Source organism: Ovis canadensis, chromosome 6 (assembly GCF_042477335.2).
Source record: "Ovis canadensis isolate MfBH-ARS-UI-01 breed Bighorn chromosome 6, ARS-UI_OviCan_v2, whole genome shotgun sequence".
Classification (NCBI taxonomy): domain Eukaryota; kingdom Metazoa; phylum Chordata; class Mammalia; order Artiodactyla; family Bovidae; genus Ovis; species Ovis canadensis.
In genome coordinates, this window is record NC_091250.1 from 25245240 (window position 1) to 25261649 (window position 16410).

General features: G+C 38.6%; 1 long non-coding RNA gene and 1 pseudogene across 2 annotated transcripts in view; both read right to left on the reverse strand.

The window, feature by feature from the left end:
• Positions 1–16410, reverse strand: part of LOC138442291 (uncharacterized) — a 227947-nt gene that overhangs the window by 83314 nt on the left and 128223 nt on the right. The window lies entirely within an intron of this gene.
• LOC138442877 (heterogeneous nuclear ribonucleoprotein K pseudogene) lies at positions 12583–14027 on the reverse strand (annotated as a pseudogene).

Consider the following 16410-nt stretch of genomic DNA (forward strand, 5'->3'; position numbering starts at 1 on the left):
CCTGAGCTGCTCGCATCTGGGAAGCACACAAAACGCAGGCCCAACCGAATCTGCATCTCTGAGGACTACCTGAGTGCCTGACCCTGAGGGGCTTAGACCTGGGAAGTGCATACAACCTAGGGCCGGCCTCAGACAGTTCCTGGCAGTGCAACCTAGAGCCTAAGCAGTGTAGACAGGGAAAGCACACACGCCCTGAGTAGGGGCAAACCCAGTGTGGCCGAGACACTGCAAACACGTTCCAGTGTTATTTGTTTGCAGCATTCCTCCCTCCCCACAGCACGACTGAACAAGCAAGCCTAAAAAAGTTTCCACCACCACCCTCTTGTATAAGAGCAGAAATTAGACACTGAAGAGACCTCCAAACAGAAGAAACTAAAACAGAGGGAACCTCCTTGGAAGTGACAGGTGCAATAGATTAAAACCCTGTAGTTAGTACCACTACATAGGAAGGGGCCTATAGATCTTGAGAAAGATAAGCCGGACCAAGGAAATATCCAAAAATGAACTGACCCAACATTGCCCACAACAACACCAGAGAAATTCCTAGATATATTTTTACTATCATTCTTTTTTTTTAATTTATTTATTTTTTTAATTTTAAAATCTTTAATTCTTACATGCGTTCCCAAACATGACCCCCCCTCCCACCTCCCTCCCCACAACATCTCTCTGGGTCATCCCCATGCACCAGCCCCAAGCATGCTGCATCCTACGTCAGACATGGACTGGCGATTCAATTCTTACATGATAGTATACATGTTAGAATTCCCATTCTCCCAAATCATCCCACCCTCTCCCTCTCCCTCTGAGTCCAAAAGTCCGTTATACACATCTGTGTCTTTTTTCCTGTCTTGCATACAGGGTCGTCATTGCCATCTTCCTAAATTCCATATATATGTGTTAGTATACTGTATTGGTGTTTACTATCATTCTTTATTTGCTTTTTATTTTTTTAAACTTTTAAGTCCACTATTACTCCTTTAATTTTCATTTTTATAACCTACTATTACTTTGCCAAAAAAAGAGAGACCCTGTTTTTTAAAGCAAACTTCATATATATCATAATTTTTGTGACTTTTAATTTTGTCTTTAATATTATATTTTTGAAAATATAACATTTACTCTAGATTTTTTAATCTTTGCTTTTTGGTATTTGTTATCAATTTTGTACTTTTAAGAACGCAATCTTCAGTACTCATTTTTACTTGGGAGCGAGATTACTCACTTGAATGCTCTCTCTCCCTTTGGACTCTCCTTTTTCTCCATCAGGTTGCCTCTATCTCCCTTCTCCCCCATCTCTTCTCTACCCAACTCTGTGAATGTCTTTGTGTGTTCCGGATGGTGGAGAACACTTAGGGAAATAATTACTGGCTGGATCTGTCTCTCCGCTTTTGATTCCCTCCTTTATCCTCCTGGCGACCTCTGTCTCCTTCCTCCCTCTTCTCTTCTCTATATAAATCTTTGAACATCTCTGAGGGGTCTAGACTGTGGAGCTCACATAAGGAAGTGATTACTGGCTAGCTTGATCTATCCCCTTTTCATTCCACCTCATCTCATTTGGGTCACCTCTATCTCTTTCTTCCCTCTCTGTTCCTCATGTAACTCTGTGAACCTCTCTGGGTATCCCCCACTGTGGAGAAATTTTTCATCTTTAACCTACATGTCTTATCAACAGTGCTGTATAGATGGAGAAGTCTTGAGGCTACTGTAAAAATAAAACTCAAAACCAGAAGCAGGAGGCTTAAGTCCAAATTCTGAGAGTACCAGAGAACTCCTGACTCTGGAACATTAATCGACAGGAGCTCATCAAACACCTCCATACCTACACTGAAACCAAGTACTACCCAAGGGCCAACAAGTTCCAGAGCAAGACATACCATGCAAATTCTCCAGTAACACAGGAACACAGCCCTGAGCTTCAATATACAGGCTGCCCAAAGTCACTCCAAACCCACTGGCATCTCATAACTCATTACTGGACACCCCTTTGAATTCCAGAGAGAAGAAGTCGAGCTCCAACCACCAGAGCACTGATACAAGCTTCCCTAACCAGGAAACCTTGACAAGGCACATGTACACCACCACCCACAGCAAAGAAACTCCACAGTAAAGAGAACTCCACAAACTGCCAGAATACAGAAAAGCCAGCCCAAACACAGCAATGTAAACAAGATTAAAAGAAAGAGGAATACCCAGCAGGTAAAGGGACAGGATAAATGCCCACTAAACCAAACAAAAGAGGAAGAGATAGGGAATCTACCTGATAAATAATTCTGAATAATGATAGTGAAAAAGGTCCAAAATCTTGAAAACAAAATGGAATCACAGATAAATAGCCTGGAGACAAGGATTGAGAAGATTCAAGAAAGGTTTAACAAGAACGTAGAAGAAATAAAAAAGAATCAATATATAATAAATAATGCAATAAATGAGATAAAAAAACACTCTGAAGGGAACAAATAGTAGAATAACAGAGGAAGAAGATAGGATTAGTGTCATAGAAAATAGAATAGCAGAAATAAATGAATCAGAGAGGAAAAAAGAAAAACAAATTAAAAGAAATGAGGACAATCTCAGAGGCCTCTGGGGCAATGTTAAACACCCAAACATTCGAATCATAGGAGTCCAAGAAGAAGAAGACAAAAAGAAAGACCATGAGAAAATACTTGAGGAGATAATAGTTGAAAACTTCCTTAAAATGGGGAAGGAAATTATCACCCAAGTCCAAGAAACCCAGAGAGTCCCAAACAGGATATACCCAAGGCAAAACACCCCAAGAGATATATTAATCAAATTAACAAAGATTAAACACAAAGAACAAATATTAAAAGCAGCAAGGGAAAAACAACAAGTAACACACAAGAGGATTCCCATAAGGATAACAGCAGATCGTTCAATAAAAACTCTTCAGGCCAGAAGGGAATGGCAGCATATATTTAAAGTGATGAGAGAAAATAACCTACAGCCCAGATTACTGTACCCAGCAAGGATCTCATTTAAATATGAAGGAGAAATCAAAAGCTTTACAGACAAGCAAAAGCTGAGAGAATTCAGCACCACCAAACCAGCTATCCAACAAATGCTAAAGGATCTTCTCTAGACAGGAAACAAAAAAAAAGGGTGTATAAACTCGAACCCAAAACAATAAAGGAAATGGCAAAGGGATCATATATATCAATAATTACCTTAAATGTAAATGGGTTGAATGCCCCAACCAAAAGACAAACACTGGCCGAACGGATACAAAAACGAGACCCCTATATATGTTGTCTACAAGTCCAGTTCACTTCAGTTCTGTCGCTCAGTTGTGTCCGACTCTTTGCGACCCCATGAATCACAGCACGCCAGGCCTCCCTGGCCATCAGCAACTACCAGAGTTCACTCAGACTCACATCCATTGAATCAGTGATGCCGTCCAGCCATCTCATCCTTTGTCATCCCCTTCTCTTCCTGCCCTCAATCCCTCCCAGCATCAGAGTCTTTTCCAATGAATCAACTCTTGACATGAGGTGGCCAAAATACTGGAGCTTCAGCTTTAGCATCATTCCTTCCAAAGAAATCCCAGGGTTGATCTTCTTCAGAATGGACTGGTTGGAGCTCCTTGCAGTCCAAGGGACTCTCAAGAGTCTTCTCCCACACCACAGTTCAAACAAAGCAATTCTTCAGCGCTCAGCCCTCTTCACAGTCCAACTCTCACATTCATACATGACCACTGGAAAAAGTAATGTCTCTGCTTTTGAATATGCTATCTAGTTTGGTCATAACTTTTCTTCCAAGGAGTAAGGGTCTTTTAATTTCATGGCTGCAGTCACCATCTGGAGACCCAATCAAAACAAGGGACACATACAGACTGAAAGTGAAGGGCTGGAGAAAGATACTACACACAAATAGAGAACAAAAGAAAACAGGAATAGCAATACTCATATCTGGTAAAATAGACTTTAAAACAAAGGCTGTGAAAAGAGACAAAGAAGGACACTACATAATGATCAAAGGATCAATCCAAGAAGAAGATATAGCAATTAAAAGTATATATGCACCCAACATAGAAGTACCGCAATATGTAAGACAAATGTTAACAAGTATGAAAGGGGAAATTAATAATAACTCAATAATAGTGGGAGACTTTAATATCCCACTCAAATCTATTGATAGATCAACTAAACAGAAAATTAACAAGGAAACACAAGCTTTAAATGATACAATAGACCAATTAGACCTAATTGATATCTATAGGACATTTCACCCCAAAACAATGAATTTCATCTTTTTCTCAAGCACACATGGAATCTTCTCCAGGATAGACCACATCCTGGGCCATAAATCTAGCCTTGGTAAATTCAAAAAAAAAAAAAAAATGAAATCATTCCAAGCATCTTTTCTGACCACAATGCATTAAGATTAGATCTCAATTACAGCAGAAAAACTATTAAAAATTTCAGGATATGGAGGCTTAACAACACGCTTCTGAATAACCAACAAATCACAGAAGAAATCAAAAAAGAAAGCAAAATATGCATAGAAATGAATGAAAATGAAAACACAACAACCCAAACCTGTGGGAGACTATAAAAGCAGTGCTAAGGGGAAAGTTCATAGCAATACAGGCATATCTCAAGAAACAAGAAAAAAGTCAAATAAATAACCTAACTCTACACCTAAAGCAGCTAGAAAAGGAAGGAATGGATAACCCCAGGGTTAGTAGAAGGAAAGAAATCTTGCAAACTAGGGCAGAAATAAATGCAAAAGAAATGAAAGAGACCATAGCAAAAATCAACAAAGCCAAAAGATGGTTATTTGAAAGGATAAATAAAATTGACAAATCATTAGCCAGACTCATCAAGAAACAAAGGGAGAAAAATCAAATCAATAAAATTAGAAATGAAAATGGAGACATCACAACAGACAACACAGAAATTCAAAGGATCATGAGATTACTATCAGCAATTATATACCAAAAAAATGGATAACGTGGAAGAAAGGGACAAATTCTTAGAAAAGTACAACTTTCCAAAACTGAACCAGAAAGAAATAGAAAATGTTAGCAGATCCATCACAAGCATGGAAATTGAAACTGTAATCAGAAATGTTCCAGCAAACAAAAGCCCAGGTCCAGACAGCTTCACAGCTGAATTCTACCAAAAATTTAGAGAAGAGCTAACACCTATCCTACTCAAACTCTTCCAGAAAATTGCAGAAGAAGGTAAACTTCCAAATTCAATCTATGAGGCCACCATCACCCTAATACTAAAACCAGACAAAGATGCCACCAAAAAAGAAAACTATAGGCCAATAACACTGATGAACATAGATGCAAATATCCTTAACAAAATTCTAGCACTCAGAATCCAACAACACATTAAAAAGATCATACATCATGACCAAGTGGGCTTTATCCCAGGGATGCAAGGATTCTTCAATTTCTGTAAATCAATCAAAGTAATACACCACATTAACAAATTGAAAAATAAAAACCATATGATTATCTCAATAGATGCAGAGAAAGCCTTTGACAAACTTCAACATCCATTTATGATACAAACTCCAGAAAGCAGGAATAGAAGCAACATGCTTCATCATAATAAAAGCTATGTATGACAAACCCATAGCAAATATTATCCTCAATGGTGAAAAATTGAAAGCATTTCCCCTAAAGTCAGGAACAAGACAAGGGTGCCACTTTCATCACTACTATTCAACATAGTTTTGGAAGTTTTGGCCACAGCAATCAGAGCAGAAAAAGAAATGAAAAGAATCCAAATTGGAAAAGAAGTAAAACTCTCACTATTTGCAGATGACATGATCCTCTACGGAGAAAACCCTAAAGACTCCACCAGAAAATTACTAGAGCTAATCAATGAATATAGTAAAGTTGCAGGATATAAAATAAACATGCAGAAATCCCTTGCATTCCTATGTACTAATAATGAGGAAATAGAGAGATTCAGGAAATGATTCCATTCAGCATTGCAATGAAAAGGATAAAATACTTAGGAATATATCTACCTAAAGAAACTAAAGACCTATATATAGAAAACTATAAAACACTGGTGAAGGAAATCAAAGAGGACTCTAATAGATGGAGAAATATACTGTGTTCATGGATTGGAAGAATCAATATAGTGAAAATGAGTATACTACCCAAAGCATCCTATAGATTCAATGCAATCCCTATCAAGCTACCAATGGTATTTTTCACAGAGCTAGAACAAATAATTTCACAATTTGTATGGAAATACAAAAACCCTCAAATAGCCAAAGCAATCTTGAGAAAGAAGAATGGAACTGGAGGAATCAACCTGCCTGACTTCAGGCTCTACTACAAAGCCACAGTCATCAAGACAGTATGGTACTGGCACAAAGACAGAAATATAGATCGATGGAACAAAATAGAAAGCCCAGAGATAAATCCATGCACCTATGGACATCTTATCTTTGACAAAGAATGCAAGAATATGCAATGGAGAAAAGCCAAACTCATTAAGAAGTGGTGCTGGGAAAGCTGGTCAACCACATGTAAAAGAATGAAACTAGAACACTTTCTAATACCATACACAAAAATGTATGGTATTAAAGAAAAAATGGATTAAAGATCTAAATGTACGCTTCCCTGATGGCTCAGAGGTTAAAGCGTCTGCCTCCAATGCGGGAGACCTGGGTTTGATCCCTGGATCGGGAAGATTCCCCTGGAGAAGGAAATGACAATCCACTCCAGTATTCTTGCCTGGAGAATTCCATGGACTGAGGAGCCTGGTGGGCTGCAGTCCATGGGGTCACAAAGAGTCAGACACAATGTAAGACCAGAATCTATAAAACTCCTAGATGAGAACATAGGCAAAATACTCTCTGACATAAATCACCGCAGAATCTTCTATGATCCACCTTCCAGAATATTGGGAATAAAAGCAAAAATAAACAAACGGGACCTTGTTAAAAGCTTCTGCACAACAAAGGAAACTATAAACAAGATGGAAAGACAGCTTTCAGAATGGGAGAAAATAATAGCAAATGAAGAAACTGACAAAGAATTAATCTCAAAAATATACAAGCAACTCCTGCAGCTCAATTCCAGAAAAATAAACGACCAAATCAAAAAATGGGCCAAAGAACTAAATAGACATTTCTCCAAAGAAGACATACAGATGGCTAACACACACATGAAAAGATGTCCAACATCACTCATTATCAGAGAAATGCAAATCAAAATCACAATAAGGTACCATTTCACGCCAGTCAGAATGGCTGCTATCCAAAAATCTACAAGCAATAAATACTGGAGAGGGTGTGGAGAAAAGGGAACCCTCTTACCCTGTTGGTGGGAATGCCACCTAGTACAACCACTATGGAGAACAGTGTGGAGATTCCTTATGACCCAGAGAGATGTTATGGGGAGGGAGGTGGGAGGGGGGTTCATGTTTGGGAACGCATGTACACCCGTGGTGGATTCATGTCAATGTATGGCAAAACCAATACAGTATTGTAAAGTAAAATAAAGTAAAAATAAATTAAAAAAAAAAAAAACAACAACACTGGAAATAGAACTGCCTTATGACCCAGCAATCCTACTGCTGGGCATACACACTGAGGAAACCATAAGTGAAAGAGACACGTGTACCTCGATGTTCATCACAGCACTGTTTATAATAGCCAGGACATGGAAGCAACCTAGAGGTCCATCAGCAGATGAATGGATAAGAAAGCTGTGGTACATATACACAAGGTAATATTATGCAGCCATTAAAAAGAATACATTTAAATCAGTTTAATGAGGTGGATGAAACTGGAGCTGATTATACAGAGTGAAGTAAGCCAGAAAGAAAAACACCAATATAGTATAATAATGCATATATATGGAATTTAGAAAGATGTTAATGATAACCCCGTATGTGGGACAGCAAAAGAGACACAGATGTACAGAACAGTCTTTTAGACTCTGTGGGATAGGGCAAGGGTGGGATGATTTGGGGGAATGGCATTGAAACATGTATAATATCATATATGAAATGTATCACCAGTCCAGGTTCGATGCATGATACAGGATGCTCGGTGCTGGTGCACTGGAATGATCCAGAGGGATGGTATGGGGAGGGAGGCGAGAAGGGTGTTCAAGATGGGGAACACGTGTATACCCATGGTGGATTCATGTTGATGTATGGCAAAACCAATACAATATTGTAAAGTAATTAGCCTCCATAAAAAATGAATTTATATTTAAACAAAGCTAAGGGCTACTAAAAACTATAAAGAAAGTTTATAAAAACCATGAAGAAAAAAAAAAGTGTATCTTTCATACTAGTTCAAAACAAACACTAATAAAAAAATGAGCTTTAAAATCTAATAAAAAACAATAGTTATGTGAAGTATAGAAAAATTTCCATATTCTTAAGAATCATATAATCTGCCTACTGAAATATGAAAGATTCACACAAAGTAATTTCCTAAGAAAAGGAGCATAAATTTACACTTCATACCTGAATAAACTATAAATCTAATTAAAAGAATAAGCAGAAAAGTAATAATTTTAGGTCAAATAACTTTCTTCAAACACTGCAGATATTTAACAAAACTTGAAGAAACACATTTTGCATGTGTGATGATTAAAATATTAGAATATGTATGTTATATTTATTTATATTGTATCATCTTAAAATAAATTTTAGGTAGTGGCCCTATGTCATTTTTAAGTAGAGTGTCTTTATGAATTCATTAAAAATGTTGCTTGAGGCTTCCCTGGTGCATCAGTGGTAAAGACTCCACCTGCCAGCGCAGAAGATATGAGTTCCATCCCTCGTCTGGAAGATTCCACATGCCGCAGAGCAACTAAGCCCGTGTGCCTCCACTATTGAGCCTGTGCTCTGGAGTCCGGGAGCCACAGCTTTTGAGTCCATATGCTGAAATTACTGAATCCAAGCACCGAGAGCCTGTGCTCCACAACAAGAGAAGCCACGACAATGAGAAGCCTGAACACTATAACTTGAGAGCAGCCTCCACGCACCACAGCTAGAGAAAAGCCTGTGCAGCAACGAAGACCCAGCACAACCAAAAATAAATAAATGTCTTAAAAAAGATGACTGATGTGCTAACACTATTCTCAGCTTAGCATACAGATCAAAACTTGTAAACACCTTTGCTCTTTGTATTCTAAAGAAACAAATAATCTAATAAAAAACAAATTAAGTAATATTTCAAAATACAATAAATACTGTACAAATAAAGTCAAGGTAAGAGGAGTAATATGTCCATTAGGCTAATGGTAGGGAAGCAAGCTGCTATTTTTTAAAGCGACTTTATTGATACAAAATTTTTAATAAAATTCAATCTTTTTCAGGTGTGCAACTCAAAATATTTTAATAAATGTATAGTTTTGTGCAAACCACAAAAATACAATTTTAGAACATATTTGTGACCTCAAAAAATAAAAGTTATGTTTACATGCAGCCATTCCATTTTCTCACCCCTGCCCAAGGCAAACATAATTACATGTTATGTCTAAAAGTTTTCTTTCTCTAGAAATTTTATATAAAGGAATTGTACAAAATACAGTTTTTTCTATCTGATTTCTTTTACTTCAGATGTTTTTAAGGGTTATCAATATTACACCATGCAGAACTATTCTTTTTTAATGCAGAAGAGTATACCATAGTGTGGATATATAAACAGTTCTTTGCAGAAAAACCCTTTTCTTGTCATTCCAGCAAAGCTATATTGCAACTGATTTCCAGCTGAAGCACCCTAAAGCTCTACTCATTTCCAGTACAAGCACACTTTTTTTTAAAATTAATTTTTCTTGGAGTATAGTTAATTTACAATATTGTGTTACTTTCTGCTGAACAGCAAAGTGAATCAGTTATACATATACATACATCTTTTTTAGATTCTTTTCCCATATAAGTCCTTACAGAGTATTGAACAGAGTTCCCTGTGCTACAGTAGGTTCTTATTAGTTATTTATTTTATACATAGTAGTATGTATATGTCAATCTCAATCTTTCAATTTATCCCTCCTCCCTTGTCCCCTGGTAACTCTAAGTGTGTTTTCTATATCTGTGACTCAATTTCTGTTTTGTAACTAGGTGCATTTGTACCATTTTTTAAAGATTCTACATATAAACAATATCATATATCTGTCTTTCTTTGTCTGACTTACTTGGTCTCACAATCTCTAGGTCCACCCATGTCACTTCAAATGGCATTATTGTTCATTTATGGCTGAGTAACATTTCATTTTATATATGTATCACACTTCTTTATTATTCCCTCCATTGGTGGACATTTGGGTTGCTTCCATACCCTGTTTGTTGTAGACAGTGCTGCAATGAACACTGGAATACATGCATCTTTTTGAATTATGATTTTCTCTGAATATGCTCAGGAGTGGGATTGCTGAATCATGTATGCGTGTGTACTCAGTTGCTTCAGTCATGTGTGACTCTATGGGCTGTAAGCCTCCAGTCTCCTCTGTCTGTGAGATTCTCAAGGCAAGAATATTGGAGTGGGTTGCTATGCTCTCCTCCAGGGGAATTGTCCTGACCCAGGGACCAAACCCACATCACTTATGTCTCTTTCATTGGCAGATGGGTTCTTGACCATTTTTCAAATCTTTTAGTCAAACAATACCTTGCCTAACATATCAGGTCTTTCCATAGGTCAAAAAGTAGAAATTAAGACTAAGTAATGAACAGATGATCAGATTTCTTCCCTAGCTTCCCCTTAAGTCATCTCCCAAACAAACTGTGTGAACCAGATAACACCTAGAGGAAGACTGGAAGAGGTCCCCCAGGCTGCACCAGTGAGGGAATGGCAAGGGCTCTGACCCCCAGCTCAGTAATTGACTGAGACTACTTCTTTTCCTTTAACAGTGCCTGTCCAAGCAGAATGTTGGTAGCAAAGGGAAGGTACCTTTAGTAAAAATGCCAGATTGCTGGTATTTTGATTAAAGGTACATTTCTTTGCTACCAACATTTGTGAGTATGTAATTGATTTTGTAAGTGGTGAGCAGCAGGACACCTATTTGATAATAGGTATACTACATTTTGTTTATCCATTCAATATTGATGAACAATTTCATTTTTTCCTTTTTTTTAGCATTATGGGAATTTTATTTGGAAATGAACTTTTGACTATTAATACAAATGCCAAGAGATACTATACGAAACATCCATGGGAATTTTTTCATCTTTTTTGAATTGTTCACAAACATTTCCTACACAGTCCAACATACAACAGAGAAATGGTACATTTTTTTTTCTTTCAATTTGATTATAATGGAAAAGGAAGAATATATATATATATATATATAACAAAGCTAAATTAATAAATATACCAAGCTGACAGTAAGTCTATAGGTGAGAAATTATCTAATAAAAGTAATCAGAATTTTTATTTAGAATCAGTCACTTCCATAACCAAGTATTATTCTGATTAATAAAACTTGCCATTAAGCTTCTGGTATATGCTTATACTCCAACAACCCTCTGGAGCCCTCTGAGATATGCCCTTGACCTCTCTCGTAGAGACCCGTCCAGTAACCCTTGAATCACCACTTACAGCCTTAATGAGAGTGGAGAAGGAAATGGTAACCCACTCCAGTATTCTTGCCTGGAGAATTCCATGGACAGAGGAGCCTAAGGCGCTACAATCCATGGGGTCACAAAGAGTCAGACACGACTAAGTGACTAAGGCTACCACTATTACTACTATAAGCTATTACTACTATCTGCTTATACCACTAATCCACTGGTTCTATTGCTCCCCACCTTGGTTCTTCACAATTACAAACAGAAAATTGTTGCAAAATAGAGTCAAGCATTTTTTTTAAGAAAAATCCCCAGCTTATTATAAATATGAATTTGTGTGGGAATTTCCTCCCAAGCAATGGACTTTCAAATCATTAAGAGTCACCAGAACTGAGTATGTTAAGATAGTTTTCCTAACTCCAAGAAGAGATGCAATTTATCTATGTCCAACAGAGTACTGAAAATTAAACTTAGTGTTCCATTTGGGGGTAAGTTGGGGGGAATTCAGCCATTTGAAAAATGACCATCTTAAAAAAAAAAGAAAAGAAAAATGACCATCTTATAAAAATGACCACCAAAAATAGGTTCACTAAATTTATTTTTAAAATCATAGAATGTATCTTACAAAAGAGCATTACATTCTGCACACTGGTCTGAATAGATGCCAGCATAGGGACTACTGTTATTTTCCTTCCTGTCCCACCACCCACAAAGCAAAGTATTCACAATAATTACATGGGGGTACTTCTGGAAACCACCAACAATGAACAAAAATTAAAATTCACTCACTCTGCTGCTGTTTCAAAATTTCAGTGTTAGTTTTTGCACACCCTCCCCCTCCCCCAACTCTGTTTGTAAGGAACTAAAGCATTACATCTGGTGAACAGCAAAGATTTCACTACACCTCAAATCCAGAACACCCATGAAGCAGAGGAATGTTAACTTTTTAAACAGAAGCAGATTTAAAAAAAAAAAAAAGCAGGACTCCTTCAGCTCTTTACTAGTATTAGAAAACTTTCCAGAAGACTGCTTAACACTATAAAAAAGGAAAAAAAAAAATCTTGCATTAGAATCCTCCACTATGCGCATACTGCTTCACACTGACTGTTTTGCAGCAAATATTGTGCATTCTGTATCTGGGCTTGTGTTCCTATAATGGTAATGTCTGATCTTCAGATCCTTCAAAAGGCTCATCAGTTTTGATCAAAGCTCCTGACTCATGATGGATTTGTTTAAATCACCTTTGCCAATAATAGATCCAGCCAAATATTTGGGAATAGTTACTTGTGTAGTAATAATAAGTCCACAAAGATCACGATATGAGCCACAACCCCCTGCATAGGAATAATCATATCCAGAACCACACTGTGGTTCATAAGCCATCTGATGGGCTCCATGTATCTATGTCAGGGTCCCAGGTTTCATCAGCACTGAAATCAACCATGCCATTGTATCGGTCTCCAGGCCTCTTCTTCTGTCACAAGCCATCAGATCTCCTCCTCTAGGTGGTGGTGGTGGTGGAAGAGGAAGCTCTACTACCACCTCTGCCTCCTCAGCTGGGGGGTGGTGTAGGAGGTCCTCAATGAGGGCTCATATCATCATAATCTCTTCTGGAGGGAGGCGCTGGGCACCCACCTCAACCAGGTGGTATTCTTCCAAAGTCACCTCTTCCCCACATAGGAAAGCCCACAGGACATCCACAGCTGTCGTCATACATCATTGTAAAGCCACCATAATCATAGGTTTCATCATAAAAATTGGGATCATAAGGCTGAGCCTGTCCTTTGATTGGAAACTCTGATATAATATCAAGGATGATTTTTATGCACTCTACAACCCTATCAGGTTTTCCTCCGATAAGAACAACTCTGTCAATAAATCTATATTCCTGGAAATCTAGATTCCTGGAAAAGCTTGATTGTTCTTTGAGTGTTCTCTCCAAGTTCTTTGATTTTAGCAGCTTTGAATCCAGTAATTTCTCGTGTCAGACTCTGATGAATCAGCAGTCTCAACTTGCAGTCAAGGTCGCTTCCTTCATAGTGTTGGTAATTTAAGCATTCAACAGTATCAGATTTGAGCGGGAGCTGGCTAGTTGCAGTGGGTGATGGCAACTGCAGGCCCTCTCCCAAGGTAGGGATGATTTTCTTCAGAATTTCTCCTATCTTTTCAGTATCAGCATTGATACTCAATATGCACTCTAGGCCACCGCTGTCTGCGACTGAAACACTGGCATTGTAGTCTGTATGGAGAGCCTTAATATTCTTGCCTGCTTTTCCAATCACTGCCCCAGCATACTTGCTCTGAAGCAGAATGCATAATTCAACCATCTCATCAGTGTTTTTAGACCTTTTAAAAGCTTGTTCCTCTTTCATATCTTCAGCAGGGCGTTTACCAAATTTGCCATTGGTTTCGATGTTGGGAAAGGTTTCCTCTGGCTGTTCAATTTCCATTTTCTTGTATTCAAGGGACTCACCAATTTATAGGCCGCAAATAAGCAGGAAGTAGGCAAGACGTCGATGTCGGTCAGCAGAGAAACAAAGGATAATGGCGTCTGCATTGCTTTTGCTTGAAGCTCCCTCTTCTTTTCTCCTCCACTTTTTTTATTATTATAAATAATGCTACTATAAGTATTCATTTATGCATCCTTGTGTGGACATATGCTTTTATTTTTCTTGAGCAGATACCTAGGAGTGGAATTGCTTTGGTGTCTGGTAAATTTGTGTTTTACCTTTCCAGGAGGGTTGAATCCTTTCCAGGAGGGTTGTGCTGTTATAAAACCCACCACCTAGGAGAGGGTGATGGAAAAGATCCTTCCATAGCACCTTCAGGGGCATCATGGCCCTTGCCCACACTAGGATTTTGGTCTCATCTCCAAACCTGTGAGAAATACATTTCTATTGTTTTAAGCCACTCAGTCCTGTAGTTTTTTAAATTAACCCAAGGAAACTAACACAAAAGGGGAGATCACATAGGTGAGGAGACTGATTATTAAATGGTAGCACTGAGAGTATATTTGTATGCTAATAGAAATGCCTCAGGAGAAAAGAAAGTCTAAATATGTAAAGAAGAGGAGCTTCAATGTCTGCTCTGACAGGAAAAATACTTGGAGATCATCATTCTGTCCTTCAAGAGAAAGGTCAGTCTAAAAGTAAGCACCTTTTCTTGGAATCATCAGAGAACTGAGGTCACAGGTAAACGAACCCCTTAAATCTGTAGAGCTGGACAAATCCAGTTCTCACTGAGCTCTGCTTATCTAGAACAGAAGCCACTGAAACCACGGCTGGTGGGAACACTGAAACGATCATTTTCCTGAACTGCGGAAGGCTGGACGTGCACTAGTATGCAAGACAAAACTCTTGAGTGACACAGTCAGAGGGGGTAACATCAAAATTCCGTAAGTTTTACCTCCAGAAGCCCCATCAGGTTCACATAGTAAGGGACCAAAAAAGATCTCTTCCTGTCTCTATTAAGCAGACAGGAAGCAGTAATCATTTGAAATATACCAGCTATATAATTTTTTAATAAGAAAATCTCACTCTCCAGGAGAAGTCTTTATCAGAGCAGTATCCCACCTTTCCTGGACCCTATTTTCATAAATGAAGCTTCTAATCTCATCACAGAAGATCACTTTTAGAAACATTTGTGAAGGTCACAACTAGGAGACAGAGGCTCTCAATCTTAAAAGACTAAGATTTAATCATAAGATTTGAGAACTCTTTCCTTACCCCATACCTTATCATAACATCAACAACAACTCCAGTAGGAAAGTGGGTTACAGCTGCAAGAGTTGCAAGATACAAATTATATTTAAAGTGGTATTCTCAGGGAAACTCAAAGGCACCAGGAGAAGTGAGGACACAGCACGAAACTGAGGCTCTGGCATATACAGCTACAGCATATGTTAAATACAGCCTGTCAGGTAGTTAGAATGGGAAAAAGGAGTCCAGATTGGCAGTGACTAAAAGATAAGACAGGGAAAAGCCCTCAAAAATAGAACAAAGGAAGGTCTGAGGACCAGAGTGAGGACCTCAGGTAGAGCAAACAGCACACCTGGCTAGCCCAATTTACATAAGGCAGGCCCAGGGGGAGGAGAAAAATATATAAAAAGAGGAGCCAAAGGGCCAGGGGTCTCTCTCTCTCTCTCCTGTGTGCACATGCTCTCTGTCTCTGTCTCTCTCTTCTCTTTGTGTCTTTTGGGTCAGCATGCCCTCATGCCTTGAGGATTTATTTTCCTTTATTTTCTAAATAAAACTGATCTGTCCAAAAACTGTAACATGGACTGTCCAAGAGCTGTGACATGCCGAGGGCTTTAGTCTGTCGCTTCAAATCTTTGTTGTGATGAGACAGAACTGAGGATATAACACTCCCCCGACATCTATGGTGCCGTGACTCCAATTTAAGCTGGCTGAAACAACCTCAGCATGGCCACTGCAAGGGAGAGGCCAAACACACCAGAAGCCCAACTCAGCAAAAGCTCCTGCTGTGGAAACTGAATGTGAAGAAAACCCAGCGCAGGGGAAGTGACAAGAAGCCCAGTGTGCTGGAAATCGGGACAGCGAACAAACAAACTCAGCAGAAAGCTCATGCAGCTCAGTCTCAGATTCCAGAAGACCTCTAGTTAAGGTAGGAGGTCCTCATTCCTATGGCTGGAGGGACATATGCCTAACAAAATCTTAATTCCTTTACAATCTCTCATTTCTTGTTTCCTCAAATCCCTCCGTGAATAGGCAGGCAGCAGTGGGTGCAATTGAGGGACTGTGGAGAGGCTACTCCTCAGTATGTCCCAAAGGTGCTATCTGCTGAGCTCCAGTACTGTTACACAAGCTGGTGGGGGTTCTTCTGTCCTTACTCTTCTTTGTGCCAAGGATCAGGCCAATGAAAACTGTAAGCACAT